Raw genomic sequence first — 17,268 nt, 5'->3', positions numbered from 1 at the left:
AGCGGGCAGGATTTTGGGAGATAATGCCAGTTGGCAATGGAGAAAATGGAAAAGAAGCGACACACGAAAATCAAGCACTAGTTTTGTGAATGTTGGGAAAAACTTCGAGAAAGAGACACCGGGGAGAACGAAGGGCGCTGCCCGACTGCTCATCGACAGTGACGTCACATTTCCTTTGGTTCGAATGATTCGAGAAATCAACTGATATTTAGAATCTAAGAAAACTGTCCTTACTGCACATCAGAAAATACAGTTTAATTATAGTTTCATTGCGAATATCTGGAAGCAGAAAATACAACAATGGCCCGAATGTAGAAGGTTGGAGGGCGTTATTGGCAGGGCTACGGATAATGGCGTAGTCTTTGTTCTGTGACACATAATCACCCTGGCTTGAAACACAGACTCCGTTCTCTCTCCACAGATGCTGTCAGACCTGCTGAGATTGCTCAGCAATTTGTGTTTTTGTTCCAGATTGGTGCATCAACAAGAAGGAACTGTTACGATGTGGACAAGATGAGACTGTGTCCATCTTAAACTGGCTTGTTTATTGAAGCTAAAAGAGCATTTGTCGTCTCTGTGGCGCAATCGGTCAGCGCGTTCGGCTGTTAACTGAAAGGTTGGTGGTTCGATTCCACCCAGAGACGAAGTGTTATCCCACTCCGCGTGAACCGCATTTTACTTTGTCCCTCTGTGCGATCGAATCACCGCCTTGGTGCTTTTAATCTTTCATGCCAGGTTGATTTGATTTCATTTCTCCGGTTCCAATATTAAACACGCCAAATTCTGTCTTTCTGATTTTAAACATTCAGTTCGCATCCAAAGGGTTAATGAATATGAATTTGAATTACCATGGAGAGACATTCACCCAATAGCAACAGTGGGATGAAAGGATCTTAGATTTTTCTCTTTGGATCAAAGAGGGCGAAACGGCGAATGAGAGACGCTCCAAAGTTCAACTGGTATGCGGGCGGAGATGTTGAGTCGTAGAAATAGAGAGAAAGTTGGTTTGCACTGACAATATTCAGGAATGAGAGGAAAGGGATACAGAATGAAATGGTTTTTAAAAAATCAGCAGGGGTCTTCGTGATCAAGCTCCTCCGTAGAATGCCAGTCACCTGGCACGTTGATCTTGGCCAATCCAGCGAAACTGCTAGTCTATGGACAATCTGGCACACTTTAGCATGGCCAATCCACCGAACCTTCACATCTTTGGACTATGGGAGGGACCTCGAGCAGGCGGAGAAAATCGATGCAGAGACGGGAGAAAGTCCAAATGCCATATATTTGGGCTGAATGTCGAAATTGTTATGTGTTATCTATTATAGCGGTTCTTTTTATCAGCGTGGGTTAAAATGTATATACCCTTGTTGCAGGAACATTACTCTGGAACCAATGTTGAGGTATCCAAACTGTGTATCTACGAAACTTGTAATGAGAGAGTCATAAAGTGTTGGCCATGATAGATTCCAAACAGTTGATGATCAAGTACATCGGCAGTCACGGTGCACCTCGGCGGGAACGTGTGGCGTCGTGATCGTATAGTGGTTAGTACTTTGAGCTGTGGCTGCAACAACCTCGCTTCGACTCCGAGTCACGACAGCGGTAAGTTAATGTGTGTCTCGAAAGTTAACGGGTGCGGAATTCTCTGTGTAAGGCCTCTTTAAAGCGGGTCACAACTGAGTTCATGATTCTGCTCCTGTGAGAGGCACCTGAATTCAAACTCTTGTAAATACGAGAATCTGCTCAGGTCACTGTTTTATATTTTAACTATTTTCATCCATCATACTCCTCCGGGTCTTTTATTTTTGCAAGTGAAAACAGTCTCTCTCAATTTGTTACATCAGCTTCTTCGGCTATTCACCCAAAACTTTCAAGTGTCTCAAACAAATACCCACTGAACCTTCTTTATACGCGGAGAATAATTTTGGTCTCGATAGTCCCTCCATGGAAATGAATTTCCTGACATCTGGTCATGAAGCAGTGAGGAGTGGGCAGAATTTTGAGAAATAGAGCCACTTGGCAGTGGAGAAAAGGATACGAAGCAACACACGAAAATCAAGCACTAGGTTTGTGAATGTTGGGAAACACTTCGAGAAAGAGACTCCGGGGAGAACGAAGGGCGCTGCCCGACTGATCGTCGACAGTCAAGACACATTTCCTTTGGTTAGAATGATAAATCAACTGATATTTAGAAACTAAGAAAACTGTCCTAACTGCACATCAGAAAATACAGTTTTATTATAGTTTCACTGCGAATATCTGGAAGCAGAAAATACAAAAATGGCTCGAATGTAAAAGGCTGGAGGAGCGTTATTGACAGGGCTACGGATAATGGTGTAGTCTTTGTTCTGTAACACAAAGTCACCCTGTCTTGAACTACAGACTCCGTTCTGACTTCTCAGATGCTGTAAGACCTGCCGAGATTGCCCAACCTTTTGTGTTTTTGTTCCAGATTTGTGCATGGACAATAATTTGCTCTTATGACGTGGCCAGGATGAGATTGTTTCCATCATTATTTGGCATGTTTATTCGAGCAACGAGAGCAGTTGTCGTCTCTGTGGCGCAATCGGTTAGCGCGTTCGGCTGTCAACCGAAAGGTTGGTGGTTCAATCCCACCCAGAGACGAAATGATATACCTCCCGAGTTTGAAATGTTTTGTATACTTCGTCCCTCTGTGGGATCGAATCACCGCCTTGGTGCTTTTTATATTTCATGCCACGTTGATTTGATTTATTTTCTCCGGTTCCAATATTAAACACGCCAAATGCTGTCTTTATGATTTAAAACAGTCAGTTCGCATCCAAAGGTTTAATCAATATGAATTTGAACCACCATGGAGAGACATTCACCTAACAGCAACAGTGGAACGAAAGGGGCCTAGATTTTTCTCTTTCGATCAAAGAGTGTGAGACGGGGAATGAGAGGCGCTCCAACGCGCAACTGGTATTTGGGCGAAGAAAGTCAATCGTGGAAATAGAGAGAGAGTTTGTTTGCACTTGCAATATTCAAGAATGAGAGGAAAGGAATGCTGGGAGAAATCGTTTCAAAAAATCAGCAAGAGACAAAGAGACCAAGTTCCTCCATAGAATACCCGTAATCCCGCAAGTTGATCACGGCCAATCCAGCGAAACTGTTAATCCATGGACAATCTGGCTCATTTTAGCATGGCCAATACACCGAACGTTCACATCTTTGCACTGCGGGAGGGACCTCGAGCAGGTAGATAAAACCGATGCAGACACCGGGAGAACGTCCAAATACCATAAGTTTGGGATGAATATCGGAATTGTTATGTATTATATATTACAGCCATTGCATTGTTATTTTTATGAGCCCGGTTAATTATCCTTGTTGCAGGAACATTATTATGGAACCAAAGTTAAGGCATCCAAACTTGTGTATCTACTAAAGTTGTTTTAGGGAGTCATAAACTGTGCGTCATGATAGATTCCAAACAGTTGATGACCAAGTACATCGACAGTTACAGACATGCTTCGCCGGTGCCGTGTGTCGCCGTGATCGTCTCGTGGTTAGTGCTATCCGTTGTGGCCGCAGTAATTTCGATTCAGAGTCACGGCAGCGATAATTTGATGAGTTTTTCGCAAATGAACTGATGAGGAATTCTCTGAGGAAAGGACTCTTTAAAACGGGCTCACATCTGAGTGCATGCTTCTGCTCCTGTTTGATGCTCCAGAATTCAAACGCTTGTGAATACGAGAATCTCTTCAGCTCCCACTTTTTTATTTTAACTATTATCAGCAAGCATACTCCTCAGGTTCTTGTCTGGTTGGAAGTGAAAACAGTCTCTCTCAATTTGCTGCATCAGCTTCTTTGGCCATTCACCCAAAATGTTCAAGTGTCTCAAGTAAAGACCCACGGAACCTTTTGTATACGCGGAGAATATTCTTGGTCTGGATGGTCCCTCCATCTCCATGAATTTCCTGACATCTGTCATGATGCAATGAGGACGAGCGGGTAGGATTTTGGGAGATATTGCCAGTTGGCAATGGAGAAAATGGAAAAGAAGCGACACAAGAAAATCAAGCACTAGTTTTGTGAATGATGGGAAACACTTCGAGAAAGAGACACCGGGGAGAACGAAGGGCGCTGCCCGACTGCTCATCGACAGTGACGTCACATTTCCTTTGGTTAGAATGATTCGAGAAATCAACTGATATTTAGAATCTAAGAAAACTGTCCTTACTGCACATCAGAATATACAGTTTAATTATAGTTTCATTGCGAATATCTGGAAGCAGAAAATACAACAATGGCTCGAATGTAGAAGGCTGGAGGGCGTTATTGACAGGGCTATGGATAATGGCGTAGTCTTTGTTCTGTGACACATAATCAACGTGGCTTGAAACACAGACTCCGTTCTCTCTCCACAGATGCTGTCAGACCTGCTGAGATTGCCCAGCATCTTGTGTTTTTGTTCCAGATTGGTTAGGGTTAGGGTTAGGGTTAGGGTCCTTTTCTCCGATTTAAGATTTCTTTTCTCCGGTTCCAATATTAAACACGCCAAATTCTGTCTTTCTGATTTTAAACATTCAGTTCGCATCCAAAGGGTTAATGAATATGAATTTGAATTACCATAGAGAGACATTCACCCAATAGCAACAGTGGGATGAAAGGATCTTAGATTTTTCTCTTTGGATCAAAGTGGGCGAGACGGCGAATGAGAGACGCTCCAAAGTTCAACTGGTATGCGGGCGGAGATGTTGAGTCGTAGAAATAGAGAGAAAGTTCGTTTGCACTGACAATATTCAGGAATGAGAGGAAAGGGATACAGGATGAAATGGTTTTTAAAAAATCAGCAGGGGTCTTCGTGATCAAGCTCCTCCGTAGAATGCCAGTCACCTGGCACGTTGATCTTGGCCAATCCAGCGAAACTGCTAGTCTATGGACCATCTGGCACACTTTAGCATGGCCAATCCACCGAACCTTCACATCTTTGGACTGTGGGAGGGATCTCGAGCAGGCGGAGAAAATCGATGCAGAGACGGGAGAAAGTCCAAATGCCATAAATTTGGGCTGAATGTCGAAATTGTTATGTGTTATCTATTATAGCGGTTCTTTTTATCAGCGTGGGTTAAAATGTATATATCCTTGTTGCAGGAACATTACTCTGGAACTAATGTTGAGGTATCCAAACTGTGTATCTACGAAACTTGTAATGAGAGAGTCATAAAGTGTTGGCCATGATAGATTCCAAACAGTTGATGATCAAGTACATCGGCAGTCACTGTGCACCTCGGCGGTAACGTGTGGCGTCGTGATCGTATAGTGGTTAGTACTTTGCGCTCTGGCTGCAGCAACCTTCTTCGACTCCGAGTCACGACAGCGGTAAGTTAATGTGTATCTCGGAAAGGAACGGGTGTGGAATTCTCTGTGTAAGGCCTCGTTAAAGCGGGTCACAACTGAGTGCATGTTTCTGCTCCTGTTGGAGGCACCTGAATTCAAACTGTTGTGAATACGAGAATCTCCTCAGATCACGGTTTTATATTTTAACTATTTTCATCTATCATACTCCTCCGGGTCTTTTATTTTTGCAAGTGAAAACAGTCTCTCTCAATTTGTTCCATCAGCTTCTTCGGCTATTCACCCAAAACTTTCAAGTGTCTCAACCAAATACCCACTGAACCTTCTTTATACGCGGAGAATAATCTTGGTCTCGATAGTCCCTCCATGGAAATGAATTTCCAGACATCTGGTCATGAAGCAGTGAGGAGTGGGCAGAATTCTGAGAAATAGAGCCACTTAGCAGTGGAGAAAAGGATACGAAGCAACACACGAAAATCAAGCACTAGGTTTGTGAATGTTTGGAAACACTTCGAGAAAGAGACTCCGGGAAGAACGAAGGGCGCTGCCCGACTGATCGTCGACAGTCAAGACACATTTCCTTTGGTTAGAATGAGAAATCAACTGATATTTAGAAACTAAGAAAACTGTCCTAACTGCACATCAGAAAATACAGTTTTATTATAGTTTTACTGCGACTGGAAGCAGAAAATACAAAAATGGCTCGAATGTAAAAGGCTGGAGGCGCGTTATTGACAGGGCTACGGATAATGGTGTAGTCTTTGTTCTGTAACACAAAGTCACCCTGTCTTGAACCACAGACTCCGTTCTGACTTCTCAGATGCTGTAAGACCTGCCGAGATTGCCCAACCTTTTGTGTTTTTGTTCCAGATTTGTGCATGGACAATAATTTGCTCTGAGGAAGTGGCCAGGATGAGATTGTTTCCATCATAATTTGGCATGTTTATTCGAGTGACGTGAGCAGTTGCCGTCTCTGTGGCGCAATCGGTTAGCGCGTTCGGCTGTTGACCGAAAGGTTGGTGTTCAATCCCACCGAGAGACGTAATGATATCCCTCCCGAGGATCAAATGTTTTGTCTACTTCGTCCCTCTGTGGGATCGAATCACCGCCTTGGTGCTTTTTATATTTCATGCCACGTTGATTTGATTTATTTTCTCCGGTTCCAATATTAAACACGCCAAATGCTGTCTTTATGATTTCAAACAGTCAGTTCGCATCCAAAGGTTTATCAATATGGATTTGAACCACCATGGAGAGACATTCACCTAACAGCAACAGTGGAACGAAAGGGGCCTAGATTTTTCTCTTTCGATCAAAGAGTGTGAGACGGTGAATGAGAGGCACTGCAACGCGCAACTGGTATTTGGGCGGAGAAAGACAATCGTGGAAATAGAGAGAGAGTTTGTTTGCACTTGCAATATTCAAGAATGAGAGGAAAGGAATGCTGGGAGAAATGGTTTCAAAAAATCAGCAAGAGACAAAGAGACCACGTTCCTCCGTAGAATACCCGGAATCCCGCAAGTTGATCACGGCCAATCCAGCGAAACTGTTAATCCATGAACAATCTGGCTCATTTTAGCATGGCCAATACACCGAACGTTCACATCTTTGCACTGCGGGAGGGACCTCGTGCAGGTAGAGAAAACCGATGTAGACACCGGGAGTACGTCCAAATACCATAAGTTTGGGATGAATATCGGAATTGTTATGTATTATATATTACAGCCATTGCATTGTTATTTTTATGAGCCCGGTTAATTATCCTTGTTGCAGGAACATTATTATGGAACCAAAGTTAAGGCATCCAAACTTGTGTATCTACTAAAGTTGTTTTTAGGGAGTCATAAACTGTGCGTCATGATAGATTCCAAACAGTTGATGACCAAATACATCGACAGTTACAGATATGCTTCGCCGGTGACGTGTGGCGCCGTGATCGTCTCGTGGTTAGTGCTATCCGTTGTGGCCGCAGCAATTTCGATTCAGAGTCACGGCAGCGATAATTTGATGAGTTTTTCGCAAATGAACTGATGAGGAATTCTCTGAGGAAAGGACTCTTTAAAACGGGCTCACATCTGAGTGCATGCTTCTGCTCCTGTTTGATGCTCCAGAATTCAAACGCTTGTGAATACTAGAATCTCTTCAGCTCCCAGTTTTTTATTTTAACTATTTTCATCAAGCATACTCCTCAGGTTCTTGTCTGGTTGGAAGTGAAAACAGTCTCTCTCAATTTGCTGCATCAGCTTCTTTGGCCATTCACCCAAAACGTTCAAGTGTCTCAAGTAAAGACCCACGGAACTTTCTGTATACGCGGAGAATATTCTTGGTCTGGATGGTCCCTCCATCTCCATGAATTTCCTGACATCTGTCATGATGCAATGAAGAGGAGCGGGCAGGATTTTGGGAGATAATGCCAGTTGGCAATGGAGAAAATGGAAAAGAAGCGACACACGAAAATCAAGCACTAGTTTTGTGAATGTTGGGAAAAACTTCGAGAAAGAGACACCGGGGAGAACGAAGGGCGCTGCCCGACTGCTCATCGACAGTGACGTCACATTTCCTTTGGTTCGAATGATTCGAGAAATCAACTGATATTTAGAATCTAAGAAAACTGTCCTTTCTGCATATCAGAAAATACAGTTTAATTATAGTTTCATTGCGAATATCTGGAAGCAGAAACTACAACAATGGCTCGAATGTAGAAGGCTGGAGGGCGTTATTGGCAGGGCTACGGATAATGGCGTAGTCTTTGTTCTGTGACACATAATCAACGTGGCTTGAAACACAGACTCCGTTCTCTCTCCACAGATGCTGTCAGACCTGCTGAGATTGCTCAGCAATTTGTGTTTTTGTTCCAGATTGGTTAGGGTTAGGGTTAGGGTTAGGGTTCTTTTCTCCGATTTAAGATTTCTTTTCTCCGGTTCCAATATTAAACACGCCAAATTCTGTCTTTCTGATTTTAAACATTCAGTTCGCATCCAAAGGGTTAATGAATATGAATTTGAATTACCATAGAGAGACATTCACCCAATAGCAACAGTGGGATGAAAGGATCTTAGATTTTTCTCTTTGGATCAAAGAGGGCGAGACGGCGAATGAGAGACGCTCCAAAGTTCAACTGGTATGCGGGCGGAGATGTTGAGTCGTAGAAATAGAGAGAAAGTTCGTTTGCACTGACAATATTCAGGAATGAGAGGAAAGGGATACAGGATGAAACGGTTTTTAAAAAATCAGCAGGGGTCTTCGTGATCAAGCTCCTCCGTACAATGCCAGTCACCTGGCACGTTGATCTTGGCCAATCCAGCGAAACTGCTAGTCTATGGACAATCTGGCACACTTTAGCATGGCCAATCCACCGAACCTTCACATCTTTGGACTATGGGAGGGACCTCGAGCAGGTGGAGAAAATCGATGCAGAGACGGGAGAAAGTCCAAATGCCATAAATTTGGGCTGAATGTCGAAATTGTTATGTGTTATCTATTATAGCGGTTCTTTTTATCAGCGTGGGTTAAAATGTATATATCCTTGTTGCAGGAACATTACTCTGGAACTAATGTTGAGGTATCCAAACTGTGTATCTACGAAACTTGTAATGAGAGAGTCATAAAGTGTTGGCCATGATAGATTCCAAACAGTTGATGATCAAGTACATCGGCAGTCACTGTGCACCTCGGCGGTAACGTGTGGCGTCGTGATCGTATAGTGGTTAGTACTTTGCGCTCTGGCTGCAGCAACCTTCTTCGACTCCGAGTCACGACAGCGGTAAGTTAATGTGTATCTCGGAAAGGAACGGGTGTGGAATTCTCTGTGTAAGGCCTCGTTAAAGCGGGTCACAACTGAGTGCATGTTTCTGCTCCTGTTGGAGGCACCTGAATTCAAACTGTTGTGAATACGAGAATCTCCTCAGATCACGGTTTTATATTTTAACTATTTTCATCTATCATACTCCTCCGGGTCTTTTATTTTTGCAAGTGAAAACAGTCTCTCTCAATTTGTTCCATCAGCTTCTTCGGCTATTCACCCAAAACTTTCAAGTGTCTCAACCAAATACCCACTGAACCTTCTTTATACGCGGAGAATAATCTTGGTCTCGATAGTCCCTCCATGGAAATGAATTTCCAGACATCTGGTCATGAAGCAGTGAGGAGTGGGCAGAATTCTGAGAAATAGAGCCACTTAGCAGTGGAGAAAAGGATACGAAGCAACACACGAAAATCAAGCACTAGGTTTGTGAATGTTTGGAAACACTTCGAGAAAGAGACTCCGGGAAGAACGAAGGGCGCTGCCCGACTGATCGTCGACAGTCAAGACACATTTCCTTTGGTTAGAATGAGAAATCAACTGATATTTAGAAACTAAGAAAACTGTCCTAACTGCACATCAGAAAATACAGTTTTATTATAGTTTTACTGCGACTGGAAGCAGAAAATACAAAAATGGCTCGAATGTAAAAGGCTGGAGGCGCGTTATTGACAGGGCTACGGATAATGGTGTAGTCTTTGTTCTGTAACACAAAGTCACCCTGTCTTGAACCACAGACTCCGTTCTGACTTCTCAGATGCTGTAAGACCTGCCGAGATTGCCCAACCTTTTGTGTTTTTGTTCCAGATTTGTGCATGGACAATAATTTGCTCTGAGGAAGTGGCCAGGATGAGATTGTTTCCATCATAATTTGGCATGTTTATTCGAGTGACGTGAGCAGTTGCCGTCTCTGTGGCGCAATCGGTTAGCGCGTTCGGCTGTTGACCGAAAGGTTGGTGTTCAATCCCACCGAGAGACGTAATGATATCCCTCCCGAGGATCAAATGTTTTGTCTACTTCGTCCCTCTGTGGGATCGAATCACCGCCTTGGTGCTTTTTATATTTCATGCCACGTTGATTTGATTTATTTTCTCCGGTTCCAATATTAAACACGCCAAATGCTGTCTTTATGATTTCAAACAGTCAGTTCGCATCCAAAGGTTTATCAATATGGATTTGAACCACCATGGAGAGACATTCACCTAACAGCAACAGTGGAACGAAAGGGGCCTAGATTTTTCTCTTTCGATCAAAGAGTGTGAGACGGTGAATGAGAGGCACTGCAACGCGCAACTGGTATTTGGGCGGAGAAAGACAATCGTGGAAATAGAGAGAGAGTTTGTTTGCACTTGCAATATTCAAGAATGAGAGGAAAGGAATGCTGGGAGAAATGGTTTCAAAAAATCAGCAAGAGACAAAGAGACCACGTTCCTCCGTAGAATACCCGTAATCCCGCAAGTTGATCACGGCCAATCCAGCGAAACTGTTAATCCATGAACAATCTGGCTCATTTTAGCATGGCCAATACACCGAACGTTCACATCTTTGCACTGCGGGAGGGACCTCGTGCAGGTAGAGAAAACCGATGTAGACACCGGGAGTACGTCCAAATACCATAAGTTTGGGATGAATATCGGAATTGTTATGTATTATATATTACAGCCATTGCATTGTTATTTTTATGAGCCCGGTTAATTATCCTTGTTGCAGGAACATTATTATGGAACCAAAGTTAAGGCATCCAAACTTGTGTATCTACTAAAGTTGTTTTTAGGGAGTCATAAACTGTGCGTCATGATAGATTCCAAACAGTTGATGACCAAATACATCGACAGTTACAGATATGCTTCGCCGGTGACGTGTGGCGCCGTGATCGTCTCGTGGTTAGTGCTATCCGTTGTGGCCGCAGCAATTTCGATTCAGAGTCACGGCAGCGATAATTTGATGAGTTTTTCGCAAATGAACTGATGAGGAATTCTCTGAGGAAAGGACTCTTTAAAACGGGCTCACATCTGAGTGCATGCTTCTGCTCCTGTTTGATGCTCCAGAATTCAAACGCTTGTGAATACTAGAATCTCTTCAGCTCCCAGTTTTTTATTTTAACTATTTTCATCAAGCATACTCCTCAGGTTCTTGTCTGGTTGGAAGTGAAAACAGTCTCTCTCAATTTGCTGCATCAGCTTCTTTGGCCATTCACCCAAAACGTTCAAGTGTCTCAAGTAAAGACCCACGGAACTTTCTGTATACGCGGAGAATATTCTTGGTCTGGATGGTCCCTCCATCTCCATGAATTTCCTGACATCTGTCATGATGCAATGAAGAGGAGCGGGCAGGATTTTGGGAGATAATGCCAGTTGGCAATGGAGAAAATGGAAAAGAAGCGACACACGAAAATCAAGCACTAGTTTTGTGAATGTTGGGAAAAACTTCGAGAAAGAGACACCGGGGAGAACGAAGGGCGCTGCCCGACTGCTCATCGACAGTGACGTCACATTTCCTTTGGTTCGAATGATTCGAGAAATCAACTGATATTTAGAATCTAAGAAAACTGTCCTTACTGCATATCAGAAAATACAGTTTAATTATAGTTTCATTGCGAATATCTGGAAGCAGAAACTACAACAATGGCTCGAATGTAGAAGGCTGGAGGGCGTTATTGGCAGGGCTACGGATAATGGCGTAGTCTTTGTTCTGTGACACATAATCAACGTGGCTTGAAACACAGACTCCGTTCTCTCTCCACAGATGCTGTCAGACCTGCTGAGATTGCTCAGCAATTTGTGTTTTTGTTCCAGATTGGTTAGGGTTAGGGTTAGGGTTAGGGTTCTTTTCTCCGATTTAAGATTTCTTTTCTCCGGTTCCAATATTAAACACGCCAAATTCTGTCTTTCTGATTTTAAACATTCAGTTCGCATCCAAAGGGTTAATGAATATGAATTTGAATTACCATAGAGAGACATTCACCCAATAGCAACAGTGGGATGAAAGGATCTTAGATTTTTCTCTTTGGATCAAAGAGGGCGAGACGGCGAATGAGAGACGCTCCAAAGTTCAACTGGTATGCGGGCGGAGATGTTGAGTCGTAGAAATAGAGAGAAAGTTCGTTTGCACTGACAATATTCAGGAATGAGAGGAAAGGGATACAGGATGAAACGGTTTTTAAAAAATCAGCAGGGGTCTTCGTGATCAAGCTCCTCCGTACAATGCCAGTCACCTGGCACGTTGATCTTGGCCAATCCAGCGAAACTGCTAGTCTATGGACAATCTGGCACACTTTAGCATGGCCAATCCACCGAACCTTCACATCTTTGGACTATGGGAGGGACCTCGAGCAGGTGGAGAAAATCGATGCAGAGACGGGAGAAAGTCCAAATGCCATATATTTGGGCTAAATGTCGAAATTGTTATGTGTTATCTATTATAGCGGTTCTTTTTATCAGCGTGGGTTAAAATGTATATACCCTTGTTGCAGGAACATTACTCTGGAACCAATGTTGAGGTATCCAAACTGTGTATCTACGAAACTTGTAATGAGAGAGTCATAAAGTGTTGGCCATGATAGATTCCAAACAGTTGATGATCAAGTACATCGGCAGTCACTGTGCATCTCGGCGGGAACGTGTGGCGTCGTGATCGTATAGTGGTTAGTACTTTGCGCTGTGGCTGCATCAACCTCGCTTCGACTCCGAGTCACGACAGCGGTAAGTTAATGTGTATCTCGAAAATTAACGGGTGCGGAATTCTCTGTGTAAGGCCTCTTTAAAGCGGGTCACAACTGAGTGCATGTTTCTGCTCCTGTGAGAGGCACCTGAATTCAAACTGTTGTTAATACGAGAATCTCCTCAGATCACTGTTTTATATTTTAACTATTTTCATCCATCATACTCCTCCGGGTCTTTTATTTTTGCAAGTGAAAACAGTCTCTCTCAATTTGTTACATCAGCTTCTTCGGCTATTCACCCAAAACTTTCAAGTGTCTCAACCAAATACCCTCTGAACCTTCTTTATACGCGGAGAATAATCTTGGTCTCGATAGTCCCTCCATGGAAATGAATTTCCTGACATCTGGTCATGAAGCAGTGAGGAGTGGACAGAATTTTGAGAAATAGAGCCACTTGGCAGTGGAGAAAAGGATACGAAGCAACACACGAAAATCAAGCACTAGGTTTGTGAATGTTGGGAAACACTTCGAGAAAGAGACTCCGGGGAGAACGAAGGGCGCTTCCCGACTGACCGTCGACAGTCAAGACACATTTCCTTTGGTTAGAATGAGAAATCAACTGATATTTAGAAACTAAGAAAACTGTCCTAACTGCACATCAGAAAATACAGTTTTATTATAGTTTCACTGCGAATATCTGGAAGCAGAAAATACAAAAATGGCTCGAATGTAAAATGGTGGAGGAGCGTTATTGACAGGGCTACGGATAATGGTGTAGTCTTTGTTCTGTAACACAAAGTCACCCTGTCTTGAACCACAGACTCCGTTCTGACTTCTCAGATGCTGTAAGACCTGCCGAGATTGCCCAACCTTTTGTGTTTTTGTTCCAGATTTGTGCATGGACAATAATTTGCTCTTATGGCGTGTCCAGGATGAGATTGTTTCCATCATAATTTGGCATGTTTATTCGAGTGACGTGACAGTTGTCGTCTCAGTGGCGCAATCGTTTACCGCGTTCGGCTGTTAACCGGAAGGTTGGTGGTTCAATCCCACCCAGAGACGAAATGATATCACTCCCGAGGTTGAAATCTTTTGTATACTTCGTCCCTCTGTGGGATCGAATCACCGCCTTGGTGCTTTTTATATTTCATGCCACGTTGATTTGATTTATTTTCTCCGGTTCCAATATTAAACACGCCAAATGCTGTCTTTATGATTTCAAACAGTCAGTTCGCATCCAAAGGTTTAATCAATATGTATTTGAACCACCATGGAGAGACATTCACCTAACAGCAACAGTGGAACGAAAGGGGCCTAGATTTTTCTCTTTAGATCAAAGAGTGTGAGACGGCGAATGAGAGGCGCTCCAACGCGCAACTGGTATTTGGGCGGAGAAAGTCAATCGTGGAAATAGAGAGAGAATTTGTTTGCACTTGCAATATTCAAGAATGAGAGGAAAGGAATGCTGGGAGAAATCGTTTCAAAAAATCAGCAAGAGACAAAGAGACCAAGTTCCTCCGTAGAATACCCGTAATCCCGCAAATTGATCACGGCCAATCCAGCGAAACTGTTAATCCATGGACAATCTGGCTCATTTTAGCATGGCCAATACACCGAACGTTCACATCTTTGCACTGCGGGAGGGACCTCGAGCAGGTAGAGAAAACCGATGCAGACACCGGGAGAACGTCCAAATACCATAAGTTTGGGATGAATATCGGAATTGTTATGTATTATATATTATAGCCATTGCATTGTTATTTTTATGAGCCCGGTTAATTATCTTTGTTGCAGGAACATTATTATGGAACCAAAGTTAAGGCATCCAAACTTGTGTATCTACTAAAGTTGTTTTTAGGGAGTCATAAACTGTGCGTCATGATAGATTCCAAACAGTTGAAGACCAAGTACATCGACAGTTACAGACATGCTTCACTGGTGACGTGTGGCGCCGTGATCGTCTCGTGGTTAGTGCTCTGCGTTGTGGCGGCAGCAATTTCGATTCAGAGTCACGGGAGCGATAATTTGATGAGTTTTTCGCAAATGAACTGATGAGGAATTCTCTGAGGAAAGGACTCTTTAAAACGGGCTCACATCTGAGTGCATGCTTCTGCTCCTGTTTGATGCTCCAGAATTCAAACGCTTGTGAATACGAGAATCTCTTCAGCTCCCAGTTTTTTATTTTAACTATTATCAGCAAGCATACTCCTCAGGTTCTTGTCTGGTTGGAAGTGAAAACAGTCTCTCTCAATTTGCTGCATCAGCTTCTTTGGCCATTCACCCAAAATGTTCAAGTGTCTCAAGTAAAGACCCACGGAACCTTCTGTATCCGCGGAGAATATTCTTGGTCTGGATGGTCCCTCCATCTCCATGAATTTCCTGACACCTGTCATGATGCAATGAGGAGGAGCGGGCAGGATTTTGGGAGATAATGCCAGTTGGCAATGGAGAAAATGGAAAAGAAGCGACACACGAAAATCAAGCACTAGTTTTGTGAATGTTGGGAAACACTTCGAGAAAGAGACACCGGGGAGAACTAAGGGCGCTGCCCGACTGCTCATCGACAGTGACGTCACATTTCCTTTGGATAGAATGTTTCGAGAAATCAACTGATATTTAGAAGCTAATAAAACTGTCCTTACTGCACATCAGAAAATACAGTTTAATTATAGTTTCATTGCGAATATCTGGAAGCAGAAAATACAACAATGGCTCGAATGTAGAAGGCTGGTGGGCGTTATTGACAGGGCTACGGATAATGGCGTAGTCTTTGTTCTGTGACACATAATCACCCTGGATTGAAACACAGACTCTCTCCAGAGATGCTGTCAGACCTGCTGAGATTGCCCAGCATTTTGTGTTTTTGTTCCAGATTGGTGCATCAACAAGAAGGAACTGTTACGATGTGGACAAGATGAGACTGTGTCCATCTTAAATTGGCTTGTTTATTGAGCTAAAAGAGCATTTGTTGTCTCTATAGCGCGTTCGGCCATTAACCGAAAGTTTTGTGGTTCGATCCCATCCAGAGACGAAGTGTTATCCCACCCCGGGTGAAGCGTATTTTACTTTGTCCCTCTGTGGGATCGAATCACCGCCTTGGTGCTTTTTATATTTCATGCCACGTTGATTTGATTTATTTTCTCTGGTTCCAATATTAAACACGCCAAATGCTGTCTTTCTGATTTTAAACAGTCAGTTCGCATCCAAAGGGTTAATGAATATGAATTTGAATTACCATAGAGAGACATTCACCCAATAGCAACAGTGGGATGAAAGGATCTTAGATTTTTCTCTTTGGATCGAAGAGGGCGAGACGGCGAATGAGAGACGCTCCAAAGTTCAACTGGTATGCGGGCGGAGATGTTGAGTCGTAGAAATAGAGAGAAAGTTGGTTTGCACTGACAATATTCAGGAATGAGAGGAAAGGGATACAGGATGAAATGGTTTTTAAAAAATCAGCAGGGGTCTTCGTGATCAAGCTCCTCCGTACAATGCCAGTCACCTGGCACGTTGATCTTGGCCAATCCAGCGAAACTGCTATTCTATGGACAATCTGGTACACTTTAGCATGGCCAGTCCACCGAACCTTCACATCTTTGGACTATGGGAGGGACCTTGAGCCGGCGGAGAAAACCGATGCAGAGACGGGAGAACGTCCAAATGCCATATATTTGGGATGAATGTCGAAATTGTTATGTATTATCTATTATAGCGGTTCTTTTTTTCAGCGTCGGTTAAAATGTATATATCCTTGTTGCAGGAACATTACTCTGGAACCAATGTTGAGGTATCCAAACTGTGTATCTACGAAACTTGTAATGAGAGAGTCATAAAGTGTTGGCCACGATAGATTCCAAACAGCTGATGATCAAGTACATCGGCAGTCACTGTGCACCTCGGCGGCAACGTGTGGCGTCTTGATCGTGTAGTGGTTAGTACTTTGCGCTGTGGCTGCAGCAACCTTCTTCGACTCCGAGTCACGACAGCGGTAAGTTAATGTGTATCTCGGAAATGAACGGGTGCGGAATTCTCTGTGTAAGGCCTCTTTAAAGCGTGTCACAACTGAGTGCATGTTTCTGCTCCTGTTAGAGGCTCCTGAATTCAAACTGTTGTGAATACGAGAATCTCCTCAGATCACGGTTTTATATTTTAACTATTATCATCTATCCTACTCCTCCGGGTCTTTTATTTTTGCAAGTGAAAACAGTCTCTCTCAATTTGTTCCATCAGCTTCTTCGGCTATTCACCCAAAACTTTCAAGTGTCTCAACCAAATACCCACTGAACCTTCTTTATACGCGGAGAATAATCTTGGTCTCGATAGTCCCTCCATGGAAATGAATTTCCTGACATCTGGTCATGAAGCAGTGAGGAGGAGTGGGCAGAATTCTGAGAAATAGAGCCACTTGGCAGTGGAGAAAATGAAACGAAGCAACACACGAAAATCAAGCACTAGTTTTGTGAATATTGGGAAACACTTCGAG

At 43.3% G+C, this 17,268-nt stretch overlaps 4 non-coding genes across 4 annotated transcripts; all 4 read left to right on the top strand.

Moving 5' to 3' along the window:
• The first annotated feature begins 570 nt into the window (after positions 1-570).
• On the top strand, positions 571-644 carry trnan-guu (transfer RNA asparagine (anticodon GUU)). Its single transcript has one exon. It is a non-coding gene; the product is annotated as a tRNA-Asn (tRNA).
• A 1,907-nt stretch (positions 645-2,551) lies between these two features.
• trnad-guc (transfer RNA aspartic acid (anticodon GUC)) lies at positions 2,552-2,625 on the top strand. The gene has a single exon. It is a non-coding gene; the product is annotated as a tRNA-Asp (tRNA).
• Positions 2,626-6,291: 3,666 nt separating this feature from the next.
• Positions 6,292-6,364, top strand: trnan-guu (transfer RNA asparagine (anticodon GUU)). The gene has a single exon. It is a non-coding gene; the product is annotated as a tRNA-Asn (tRNA).
• A 3,666-nt stretch (positions 6,365-10,030) lies between these two features.
• trnan-guu (transfer RNA asparagine (anticodon GUU)) lies at positions 10,031-10,103 on the top strand. Its single transcript has one exon. It is a non-coding gene; the product is annotated as a tRNA-Asn (tRNA).
• The last annotated feature ends 7,165 nt before the right edge of the window (positions 10,104-17,268 follow it).

Source organism: Scyliorhinus torazame, chromosome 14 (assembly GCF_047496885.1).
Source record: "Scyliorhinus torazame isolate Kashiwa2021f chromosome 14, sScyTor2.1, whole genome shotgun sequence".
NCBI lineage: Eukaryota > Metazoa > Chordata > Chondrichthyes > Carcharhiniformes > Scyliorhinidae > Scyliorhinus > Scyliorhinus torazame.
Note: the sequence above shows the minus strand (reverse complement) of the source record. Positions and strands in the feature narration are given on the sequence as shown.